Here is a 13,497-nt window from a genome sequence, read left to right on the forward strand (position 1 = left end):
TTATGAGCCTCCTCTACCAGACTATGAAGCACCATCACCTCCTCTAACAGACTGTGAAGCACCACCACTTGCATTACCAGACTGTGAAGCACCACCACTTGCATTACTAGACTATGAAGCACCACCACTTGCATTACCAGAACCTGTCCTCCTGCTACAAGTTGTCCTGTTGTGTCCAATCCCTTTACATACTCTGCACCTTATAGATGTTCCTTTCTTGGATAGCTTACCCTGAGGTGGCTTCTTCTTCTCCCCATCTTACTTTTTCCTCTCCTTCTTTGGTCTTCTAGGCATCCTTACATACCTAGGGGTAATGGCTTTTCTCTATTTGATACTGGCTAGAAGGCCTTGCCTTCCCCTGGTTGCAGGCAGTGTGCATATGTCTTGTTGTACTCCTCAACAGAATAACACTTGGCAATAAATTATTTTAAAGGCCTGGATGCATAGTAGATGCAAAAAATAGCATGAGGGTAGGGCAAACCTGACAACTGCCAGAACCTACAGGAGCAAGTTTTCTCATCCAAATTCACAGTGAATCTATGATCCCAGTAGGTTACTTTATAGCAATTGTTGCCATTGCTGATAGCATGGCGGAACCCACTAGCTGTGACATATGTCATCAGCTTCTTGTAGGTGTTTGGATAGATGAGACTTGTCCACCTTTCTGCCTTGTTCCTGTTCTCATAGATTCTTACCATAACTTGGCGCCTTATACCTTCAAGCATACTTATGATTAGAAGGAACCTTGCTTTCAGAATCTAATGGTTGAAGCACTCACACATGTTATTGTCCACAGAATCACAGAATGACCCAATTTTGAACCATGCTCTACTCCAATGCTTAGGATCAGTTCTCAAAATAGCATCAGCCCCATGTGGTGTCTCTGCCCTTAGCTTGTTCATGTTGTAGTTGAATAGATTCATTGATGAAGACTTTGCACATCTCCAAAAAAGCTTCTGATACTTCTTGTTAGTGAACTTCTTCCTCTAGTTAGCATAGATATGCCTGACACACATCCTATGCTCCACCTTAGGTGCCCACTTGTTTACAGCATTGATGAGCCCCTTCTGTTGGTCAAAAATGAATACCCAGCCATCACCATCACCAAAATGTAGGTTAGTGCTCAGCAAAGATAAGAAAAAGTCCTAGGACTCCTTGGTCTCCCTCTTTACAACTGCCTAAGCTATTGGGTATATTTGATTGTTGGCATCTCTACCTAGTGCACAAAGCAGTTCTCCATTGGTTAATCCCTTAAAAACAACCATCCAGTCCAATAACCTTCCTATAACCAGCAAGGAACCCCTTCTTACATGTATCAAAGCAGACATAAAACCTCATGAACATGGGTTCAAGTTCTTTAGTGTCAAGCTTCACTACTATTATACTCCCAGGATTGCTTCTCAGTAGTTCAAGCTGGTAGTCAAACACCAGAGCATACTCCCCCATGGTTGCATCATACATCCTTTGCATCACAATTGATTTTGCTCTCTTAATCTTTGAAATACTGACATCTACAAACATGTCCTCCTAAATTGTTTCTCTCATACTCTCAACTGACCACTGTAGGTTAGCCAATATAAACTTCTCATATTTATCTGCTATTCTCCTTGATGTCACTAAAGAGTTGTCTCTCCTTGGTGGGCATGTGTGCACATCTTTACATGTGGCTATAAGCCAACTACTTGCCCTTGATGTCTTTGACAGATGCAAAACCCAAGTGCACTTTGGCCATGAACAAACTGCTCTACACTTTGTGCTCTCATTCTTCACAAACTTAATCACCTTCCTTTCTGCTAGCCCATACTTGATGACAGCCTCCCTGAATGCTGACTTATCACTAAAAGCCATCCCAACATTGAATATTGGCACTAGAGCATTGGCATCAAACTTGGGGAATTTCTTCTCCTTCCTAACCAACTCTCCATTAGATGTTTCATTATATGAATCATCCTCTTCATCAGTATCCATAGCATGGGAATCATAGCCATCCTCTTCATTAGCACATTCCACATTGAATTCATGCCTTTCCTCATCAACCACTAACATGCCTCTAGCTTTCAATTTCTTCTTTAACTCCTTTAGCTCAGCTCTAATCTGGATTACCTCCTCATCCTCTCCACTACTCTCATCATCACCAGGCAAGTAATCCTGGTCACTAGAATCATCCATATCTAAACTGTGTTCCTTCTATACAAGAGCCTCTTCATGAACAGACACTTCTTGCATAACTAATTTCTGTACAGGAGCCTCTTTCTCTCTAACTCAATTCAAATACTTAGTAGCACCTACTAAGTTCTTCTTCACTTGTTCTGGTGATGACATGTTCATTATAGCCAAATCCTCAACCACCACATTGTCTTCATGAGGTGTTTCCATCCTAGTGTTTTCACTGTCTGCTCTTTCACTCTCCATTTGAGCATCTTCCTCCCAATCACTACACTGGTCCTCCCCATCCTCTTCCTCCTTAGTCTTCATGCCATCAGCTTTCACTTCAATAAGCTCAACAAACACATCTACAACCCCGCCATCAGTAACACATTCAGACATGTCCAAATAAGCCTTGTCATCTACCAAAACTCTGAGCCCATTCAGTAAATCCTTGCTTGGGAACAACCAATGGAGAAGAACAGGCTCTGAAGCATTGTAATGGTCTTTAAGATGTCCAATTACTTCAGGCAAAGATATTTTGTCACGCTCGATGAATGACATCTCCTTATTTCCACCTAGATAATGAAGCTTCTTCCCATCATTGAAAAACTCACCACCAAAGTGAAATCGAACACAAACAAATTCCAAAGGGTCCATTCCTATAATAGATAGTACAGTCTTAGGACTACGAATTCGAGGTAACTAACCTAACAGTACTTCCATCCCTTCATCAAGAAATGCAGAAGGATTCAATCGTACCTAACTGTGTTCGTTTCAATCCTCCAACCCCATACAACTGCGAAGGTGGCGGCGGAGGACTCCCAGGCGAAGGGGAGACTACGAACGTGGAGGCACTGGAGGAGAGGATGCGATAGCGGCTACAGTGATGGAGGCGGCGACGGCGTCTAGGGTTCGGGGGAGAGGAACTGAGAGGGAGAGACAAAGCTGAGCGCCTTGGCTCATGTTTTGACCCACACCATGATCCAACGTGGCCATCGACGCCAGCATGGCCACTCAAAACCAGGAACATCTTAGCGCATACCGCCTCAAACGCGTCGAGGGGCTTCAACTAAACGGGTTTCAAAGTTCGGGTGCCCAGATCATACGGTTTTGTACTTGGGGGTAAAAATTAGATCGGCATAAGAGTTCAGGGGCCAAAAGTGGACTTAATCCTTTAAAATATCTATATTGTATATCTATCCAAGTTTGTAGCTAGAATCATGGAAAATAATTCTGAAAATTCTAAAAGATTTGGGGATAATATTTAGTGTTTTTTAAACGAAGTCAGATGTAGATAAACTCTATATCGAAGTTATACATCTCAAAGAGGTCTACAACTTTATGGTTTACCACATTTTCATTTGAAATAATTTAGACCCCGCAAATTTTGCTTGAAGTTCTCACATTTTGACATTCAAATTTTTTGAATTCTTCAAACGATCTTGGATAGAGAAATGACCAAAACCAAAGTTCTAGATCTTGAAAAGATCTACAACATTGCAGTTGGTAACTTTTTCATTTAAAAATAATCTATACTCGCAAAATTCATTTTGAAGTCCTCACAATGTGAAATTCAAAATTTTCTAAACCATCTCAGATGGAGTAACAATCAAAACCAAAGTTATAGATCTTAAAGAGCTATATATACAACATTATAGTTGACAACTTGTTCATTTGAAATCATTTATCCAAGAAAAATTCTTTTCAAATTTCTCACATTTGGAAATTGAAAATTGTCAAATGAACTCAGATGGAGAAAGGGCCACAACAAAAGTTGTAGTTCTCGGTGATACATACAACTTTTCATTCGAAACCTTTTTCATTTGAATTAGTTTAGGTCCAAAATTTTTATTCCAAAGTATAGTAAAGTGAATGTAAAAGAAATGTATCTACCCATTAGTCACAAAGTGAGTTTTATGTGAAGTGGTTAGGGGAGGTACATATGATCTTGACCCTCATAGTCGCTCACGCGAGTTCATGCCAAAAATCGCTTGTCTTGTGACATGCCTACTAAGGGCCTCCCCAAAGTTAAAAAAATGTTGTTGTTGTTTTGCATGACTTATGATTTCGGAAAATAATTTCTAGAGGCGGCTGGATTTTAAATCACCTCTAGAAATCGATTTTTGTAGAGGTGGCTCATGTTTTGAGCTGCCACTACAAATCAATTTCTGAATACGACCAAAGAACCGCCTAATTTCTAGAGATAGACATGTATAGGTTGCTGGGCCAGCTGCCTCTATAGAGGCTTATCAGTCACCTCTACAAATTCTTTAGGTAGTAGCGGGTTTTGATTTTTGTTCTCTATAAAAATCAGTGACAAAACAAGCCAAGGAGAAGTGATCTGTAGGTGGGCTTAAGGCCAAGGCCCTTCTATGAAATCCAACTCGAACTGAGCGTGTATCTTTTTAATACCAAGTTGGATGAAGATAAATTTTATAATGAAATTGTATTGTTCAAGTGGCCAAGCGAGATCTATAATTTCTAGCGACAAAGTTTATACTCGAGATGATTTAGGAGTCCAAATATTTATTACAAGATCTTAGAATTTTAATTTATTTTATTTTAGAGGTAATCACTTAAGATGTTCACCTATCAAAATGATTGGGTCCTCAACAGGCCCGCCTTTAGAATAGTTTAGTTATTATAAAGCAAAGGTTTTTCTATTGAAATCAGCAATGGGCATGTATGAGACGGTAAAGGAAGGTTCATGCAAACGGCCCGCGCCTTAAAAATAGTTTAGCTACTAATGAAAGGTTTTTCTAGCAATAGGCTTGTATGAGATGGCAAAGGAAGGTTCATATGCGGCCGAGAGGTCTTTGGTTTCAACTCCTAGCCATAACCTACCACAACTAACTTTAGGCAAATGTAGCAAATCAAAAAAAAGTGTGACTAGCAAATTAGAAGCCACACTTTCTCATGTCTAAGGAAATCTTGCCACACTTTTTTACTCTATGACATACGTGTTAGATTGATCTCTAACCCCAAACAGAGCCCAACGACCCAGTTGGGCCTTTGATCTACGCCCTGATCAGGGGGCGTCCAACCCACTCTGGCTAGAGGGCTCCTGTCACACTACGCAATAAATAGAGGTGGGGGCTGGCGGCTCAAGTCACGAGGTTCGCCTGAGCCGAGCTCCCCACCGAAACCAAAACCCTAATCTGATCTAAAGGGGCGCAGCCAGTGACGGAAGCCACTAGCCACGCCGCCCTGCTCCACCGACGTTGATGGCTTCATCGACCTCTTCCCCGAACGTCGCTGCCCGTGCGCAGACTTTACCGACGAATGAGAAGGCCAACGCCTTTGGATCGACTCCCTATGTGGTGTTAGGTTTGACACGTCCATCTTCTACCCCTCCCTTTTTCTCTCGTTCTACCTACTGTTACTGCACTAGTAGATGTTCTAGGGTTCATGATTTTATTCAACAGCAAGTAGACATGCTAGTTCTATGTTTATAGATCCTGTTCAAGGTCTAACAATGGTACCAGAGCCTTGTTTGGGTATAGATCTAGCCTATCAGATTAGATCCGTTCGGATCTGAGAAAAGAACAGACGGTTCGATCCGTTTTCGGATTGAAACCCTAACCCTAATCGGGAAACGAACCCTAACCTATTGGGGAAGAAGAACAGTGAATCAACTATACACTAACCTATTGGGGAAGATGAACAGTGAACGAAACCCTAACCCTAACCAAACCCTAATCTCGATCCTAACCCCATCCCAAACCCTAAATCAGATAGATCCGAGAAAAGAAGAAAGGAAAATCAAAGAAAAGAAAAGAAAAGGGGAAGGGGAAGAGGCCTACCTCGCCGCCGCACCATGCTGCCGCCTTGTCGACGCGTGGGCGGGTGCTCAGGCCAAGGGCGCTGTGGCCAGGCCGCTCAACGGCGGCGCGCTCACCCGCTGGGGAGCGTGTGCGCCGTCAAGAGGGCCGGCGACGGCGTCGTCATCGTCTGGACCAAGACCGAGGGGGAGGAGAATATGCCGGGTCAGATCTAGGGTTTTAAGAGGATCAGGGCACCACCGCTAGTCCGCTCGACGACGGCGCGCTCACCCGCATGGGGAGCGCGCACGTCGGCGAGGGGGCCGGCAACGGCGCCAAAGTTGCTTGCGCTCTCGCTCTCGGTTGTTGCTGCTGCTTGCTACGTTGAGGAAGGAGAGCGGCTGAGAGAGAAAAAGAAAGAAATGCCTAGGGTTTCAGGGGCAGTGCGCGGCCGTAGGGGGTTTTGATCTAGTGACATCATCGCTCGCCCATCGGATCAACGTGGACGCTCTAGATTCACTGGACCGCTGGCCGGCCCAGGCCCAGGTTGTGGCCTGGGTGCGGGCAACGCGCGTGCAAGGGAGGCAGGCCAGGCCGATTTCTTGGTCGGGCTGAAGGAACAATGTTGATTTGAGTCATTTTTTGTTTTTCTTTTTCCAGTAAAAGTTTTATTTCCTGGAAAATGGATAAATGGCTTAAAGAAAATAGAAAATAGAATTTTCCTGTGGGTAAAATTTACTAAATTGAGATTATTTTTCCGCTGTGTATTTAAAGTTGTTATTTTCATTATTAAATTTGAACCAACGGGAGAATTTAATTTTGAAAATGGATATGTTTTAGTTAATTATAATATTATTATTATTCTGACCAACGTTGATTAATGGTAATATTATGATGTTATTTATGAGTTTTATGATGCATTAATTCTATTTCTGCCCAATGGTTATGTAGAATTAGTGTAGAGGACAATTGTATGTTTTAATTTTGACCAACGTTGGAACTAAGACATGCAATTGTTATTATTATGTATATGTTCTCACTCTATATGAATTGTGTTTTCAGGCGGATACAACTTGATGGGTTGTATCAAAGAGATCCCCACTCTCAAAGGTGACAACTACATGGAGTGGAAGAAAAAGATTGACCTGGCCTTCATCTTGGCTGAGGTGGACTAGGTAGTCACCTCACCATGTCCCACTGAGCCTGTGGCACCGGTGAGGGAGACAAACGAGGCTGATGTCCGCTTGGGCAACTAAAGAGAGGGATTTTGCATCCAAAAAGATGTCCTATGACCTTGAGCATAGGAAGTGAGGTCACTGCCAACAAGAAATGTTTGGCTGTGATAAAGAACACGATTGAACCTGTAATTGTGGGCTCAATCTCAGAGTGTAACACAGTCACCGAGTACCTCGATAGAATAAAGAGTCAGTTCATTGGCTCTTCAAAGACATATGCTACCCAACTAATAAAGCAGCTGGTGACAGAGAGGTACTCTAGAAATGGTGGCATAAGAGAGCACATACTAAGGATGAGCAATTTGGCATGCAAGCTAAAACCAATGGATTTGGCTCTCAAGGAAGAGTTCCTTATCCATCTGATTTTTGCTTCCTTGCCAAAGGAATTTGACACTTTTATTGTCAACTACAACATACAGCCCGAGAAGTGGGACTTAGAGAGGCTCATGGCTATGTGTGTGCAAGAGGAGGAGAGAATGAAAGCTGCCAATGGTGGCACTATCAATTATGTGAAAGACAACAAGAAAAAGAATAATAATGCTAAGTACTCCTCAAAGCTAAAGGGAAAGGGTCCCATGCCACATCAGCCTCAGCAGAACAAGTTCACAGTAGAGAAAGACCAGTGTCTCTATTGCAAGAAGACAGGACATTATAAGAAAGATTGTCTCGATTACTTAAAGATGATCATGGCAAAGAAATGTGAGAACATTATTACGTTCATAAATGAATCCCTGTATATACAGTATTCGAAATCTACTTGGTGGATTGACTCAAGTGCAACTAGTTCATGTTGCTAATTCTTTACAGGGATTCCATTTGACGAGGACTACGCAAAGAAGAGAAAGACACGTTAAAGTAGCAAATGGAGTTCGAGCAGATGTTGAAACCATTGGCGATCTTTCTCTAGAACTTGCTGATGGTTTCACACTTTTACTTAGAGATGTACTTTATGTTCTCTCCCTACAGAGAAACTTGATTAGTGTTTCATGCTTGAATAATGATGGATATGATTGCCATTTTGAAAATGGCAAATGTAAGATAACATTTAATAATGCATGTGTTGGTCTTGCTATCTTACAAAATGAGCTTTATTTGTTATCACTACGTGATGATGTGAATGTTGTATGCGATGATGGGAACAGTTGCACGCGACAATGAGAATGTATCCTCGTCTGCGGATGTAAACAGAAAACGAAAAGAGAGCTCACGATGCGTTGTCGAAATTATGGCACTGTCTTTTATGCCATATTTTCGAGGGGGAGAATAGAAAGACTAGTAAAGAATGATATTCTTCCTCCATTAGAGTTCTCAGATTTAGAACAATGCAGAGAATGCATAAAAGGAAAGTATGTAAAGAAAATTAAGAAAGATGTCAAACGAAGCGTAGGAATTTTATAGATTATTTATACAGACATTTGTGGTCCGTTTCCTGTAAAGAGTGTGGATGGTTATGATTCGTTCATAACATTCACATATGATTACTCCCGTTATGGCTACATTTATCCAATTAAAGAAAGAACAGAAGCATTGGATAAATTTAAGATATTTACGGCAGAAGTTGAAAACCAACATAATTTAAAGATTAAGATAGTCAGGTCCAACCGTGGGGGGAGTACTACGGTTGGCATACCCCATATGGCCAAGTTCCTAGACCTTTTGCAAGGTTCTTACAGGAGAATGGCATAGTAGCCCAGTATTCTACACCGGGCGAACCTCAGCAGAATGGAGTAGCTGAAAGATGCACAATCGTACCCTGATGGATATGGTGCGCAGTATGATAAGTTACTCCACCTTACCAGTTGAGCCTGTGGATGGAGGCGTTAAAAACCACCATTCATATTGTCAATAGAGTACTAAGTAAGTCGGTGCCCAAAACACCGTATGAGTTGTGGACAGGAAGAGTACCCTCACTAAACCACTTATGTGTGTGGGGGAGTCATGCTGAGGACTAAAGTATTTAACCCAAACATTAGGAAGCTAGATCCTAAAACAGTAAGTTGCCATTTCATTGGCTATCTAGAAAAGTCAAAAGGTTTTCAGTTTCTACTATCCTAGACAGACATACAAAGTTTATGGAAACGAGACACGCTGTCTTCCTAGAGGATGAAATGATGATGGAGAGCATGGTAGCTCAAGAAATTGACCTTGAAGAGGAAGCGGGTGTATGCGCCCACTCCGATGATTCATGAGCCATTTTTCTCACTACCTGCTATCGTTGCACCGACAGTGCAAGATACTATGGTGCCAGCACTTGTTGTTATTCCGCCTGTGGCAACAATAAATGACGATGAGGAATCTGTTCTTCAGGATCCTATAGAACCTATTGCCACACATGAGGGAGAGCAACAATAGACTCAAACAGAAGATGTGCCAAATGTGGAGGCCCCTAGAAGGTCTCAAAGAGTTAGAAAATCAGCTATTTCTGCTGACTATGAAGTATACAACACTAAGGAATTTCAAATGGAGGATGATCCCATCTCATTTGAAGAAGCCATGAGAAGTGATCATTCATCAAAGTGGCTTGAGGCCATGGAAGATGAAATAAAATCTATGAATGCCAATAAAGTTTGGAACTTGGAAATAATTCCTAAAGGAGCCAAAATAGTAGGATGTAAATAGATCTACAAAACAAAACTTGACTCTTAAGGGAATATAGAGAGATATAAAGCACGACTTGTGAAAAAAGGCTTTACGCAAAGAGAAGGAATTGATTACAATGAGACCTTTTCTTCCAGTCTCATGTAAGGATTCTTTCAGAATCATAATGGCATTAGTGGACACATTATGATTTAGCAATTACATCAGATGGATGTAAAGACGACATTTCTCAACGGGGACTTGGAGGAAAATATTTACATGGCACAACCGAAAGGTTTTGTCATAGGAAGGAAAAGAACGAATGGGAATACCGCCTAAAGAAATCCATTTATGGATTAAAACAAGCTTCAAGACAGTGGTACTTGAAGTTTGATCAGACAATAAGGAATTTTGGGTTTAAAGAAAATATAGAGGACAATTAGTGTCTATGCAAAGTTTAAGAATGGGAAAGTTTATCTTCCTTCCTTGTATGTGGATGATATCTTACTTGCTAGTAGTGATGTCAGTCTACTGCTGGAGACAAAGAAGTTTTTATCCTCAAAATTTGATATGAAAGATCTTGGTGAAGCTTCGTTCATTCTACGGATCGAGATTCACCGAGATAGAAGTAAAGGGGTATTAGGACTGTCACAAAAGACATACACAGATAGGATCTTAAAGAAATTCAGTATGCACAAATTAGTCCTCTCACCTGCTCCTATAGTCAAGGGCGACAGATATGGAGATTTTTAATGCCCGAGGAACCAATATGATATTGATCAAATGAAAACGATTTCATATGCTTCAGCTGTCGGAAGCTTGTAATATGCTCAAGTATGTACACGCCCTGACTTAGCATTTGTTACCGGGTTACTTGGCAGATTCCATAGCAATCCTGGAACAGAACACTGGAAATTAGTAAAGAAAGTCTTGCATTATTTGCAAGGAACGAAAGGCCTCATGATGACATATAGAAGATCAGATTCACTCCATATAGTGGGATATTCTAATTCTGATTATGCGGGAGATGATAGAAAATCCACGTCTGGATATATATTCACTCTCACAGGGAGAGCTATTTCATGGAAAAGCTCAAAGCAAACCGTCACTACATCGTCCACAATGTATGCCGAGTTTGTAGCGTGTTATGAGGCAACGGGGACAGGTGAACTGGCTAAAGAAGTTCATACCCGGTTTGAAGGTGGTTGACGACATCTATAGACCACTTAAATTATACTTGCGATAATAATCCGGCAATACAGTATGCTCACAACAATAAGTCAAGTGGTGCTGCCAAACACATTGACATAAAGTATTATGTTGTGAAAGATAAAGTCCGGGATCATGTCATAAGTCTTGAGCATATAAGTACCGAAAAAGATGCTCGCGGATCCGCTTACAAAAGGCTTACCACCCAACGTGTTCAGAGAACATGTAGCCGGCATGAGGTTTAAGGGAAAGCCTATAATTCCTGGACAAAAGAAGGCATAAAGTTAAGTATCTATTTCAGAACAGAGTGGTGTGTTGTAGCTGTTAAATCTATCGGCAATTGACCGTGATGATGAAACATGCTCTATGCGCTAATCTGTAATGGAATGAACAAAAGTAAATGATATAAAATTGAAAGATGGTAGGAGATCAAGAGGGAGATTGTTAGATTAATCTCTAACCCCAAACTGGGCCCAACGGCCTAGTTGGGCCTTTGATCCGCACCCTGATCGGGGGCGCCCAGCCCACTATGGCTGGAGGGCCACTGTCACACTGTGCAATAAATAGAGGTGGGATCGGCGGCTCAAGTCACGAGGTTCGCCTGAGCCGAGCTCCCTACCGAAACCGAAACCCTAATCCGATCTAGAGGGGCGTAGCCAGTGACGAGAAGCCACCAGCTGCATCGCCCCGCTCCATCGACGTCGATGGCTTCATCGACCTCTTTCCCGAACGTCGCTGCCCGTGCGCAGACTTCACCGACGAACGAGATGGCCGACGTCTCTGGATCGACTCCCTCTGCGGTGTCAGATTTGACACGTCCATCTTCTACCCCTTCCTTTTTTCTCTCGTTCTACCTACTGTTATCGCACTAGTAGATGTTTTAGGGTTCATGATTTTATTCAACAGCAAGTAGACATGCTAGTTCTATGCCTATAGATCCTGTTCAAGGTCTAACAATATGAAGCCCAAAAGAATCTTGACTAAAGTTAGTCACCAACTAAACACTTGCCAATTTAATCAAACTTGCCTAAGATAAAGTGCGGCATTGCAACCAAACAGCCCCTAAGAAACACATACGCGTGTATTTTATTTCTTTGCAATTGGATTTGTTTTGGGATTAAATTTATTTTATAATTTCTAAAAATCGCAGAGGCTGAGGCTGTTTAGCTGTGCGTTGCAGCGATGCTTGCTACAGTAATTTGTGAGAGGAAAAAATGCGGCTGCAGCAATATGTGAGAGGAACCGAACATGCCCCTAGGCTTTCTCGTCCCTGGAAATCTTTTTTGGAGATGGATTCTTTCTCACTTTTATAAATGAACCATTAATTTCTACAAACCTTCTTACCTTCAAATAGAGAGAGATGGCAAAAGTCGTCTCCAAAATCACTTCGGTCGGCTCTGAAAATCACTTGTTGTAGAACTGGGTACAGCGAAGTGTATACGTGGGTGTATGCTTCGTTGGACGGCCAGGTACGTTTCAGTAGTTGCAACATGGTCGCTGGTACAATAGTCGCTGGGTGGCCAACCGAACGGCCGCACCTGTGCTTGAAGCCAATTAAATCGTCATCCATATATGCCGTGCGTTCATGGTACACTGATCAAGTGGATCCATGCATGGAGTTCCGACATATCGATCGAGCTGATGACCCTGATCTGATCCAGATGCAGGCTGATGACTACTCTAGCATGTTGCTTTCAACCCACGTAGACAATTTCGTCCGTCGGCACAAGATAGGCATCGTTTGAACTCTGTACACGTATAGGTTTGGAGTTTGCACAGTTCGTAAGCAAGTTTCTAGCTAGTTTGTACACGTAGTATCATCATCATTGAGAACTTATCTGGCTACTTTCCTTTTTCAAAAATCACTACTACGTACAATAATCTTAGAGTGCGTAGGTAATTTATTACTCCTACCATTTAGTATATTAGTATACTTCCCTACTGGGCCAGGTCCTAGTCCAGTCCGGATCATATCCGCTTGCCTCTTGGGCTCCGTTCATTTGGAGGAATCTGAAGAAATCTGGAGGAATTTATGAGAGAAAAATATTGTTCTGGATAAAAAAAAAACGGATCAAACCGGGTTTAAGGACACGCAAACGGGGCCTTGATTCCTTTGTTGTTCTTGGTTCGCCTGACGAACGACGACGAGGTGGACCTACCAAGCGAACCGAGGGTATCAAAAGGGTATAAAAAACTGTTGTAAAAAAAGGGGTATCAAAATACTATGATGATGCATGGTTATCAAAATGGTCTGAGCCTTGTGCATCTCCTACCTACTACTCCTGTAAAGGCATAACAATTGCAGATTTGTAAAGTTTCATAGCACGAAAAAAAAATTCTGTGCATGACTTGATGGTGATTCACGCTGCGATTTTAGGATACCATATAAGATTAAAATAATTCTAAGCAAGGAACAGAAACGTAGAGCATGATTTCAAAAAATATAAAGTCAAATAAGATTTTAGTATTTTTACACAACATTTGGATAATTTTTTAAAAAAAATTATTTACGCAATTATTGAATAAAGTTTAACTGATCTCCCTAACTATTACGAAAGTGCAATAAC

The sequence above is a fragment of the Miscanthus floridulus genome, chromosome 7, assembly GCF_019320115.1.
Source record: "Miscanthus floridulus cultivar M001 chromosome 7, ASM1932011v1, whole genome shotgun sequence".
NCBI lineage: Eukaryota > Viridiplantae > Streptophyta > Magnoliopsida > Poales > Poaceae > Miscanthus > Miscanthus floridulus.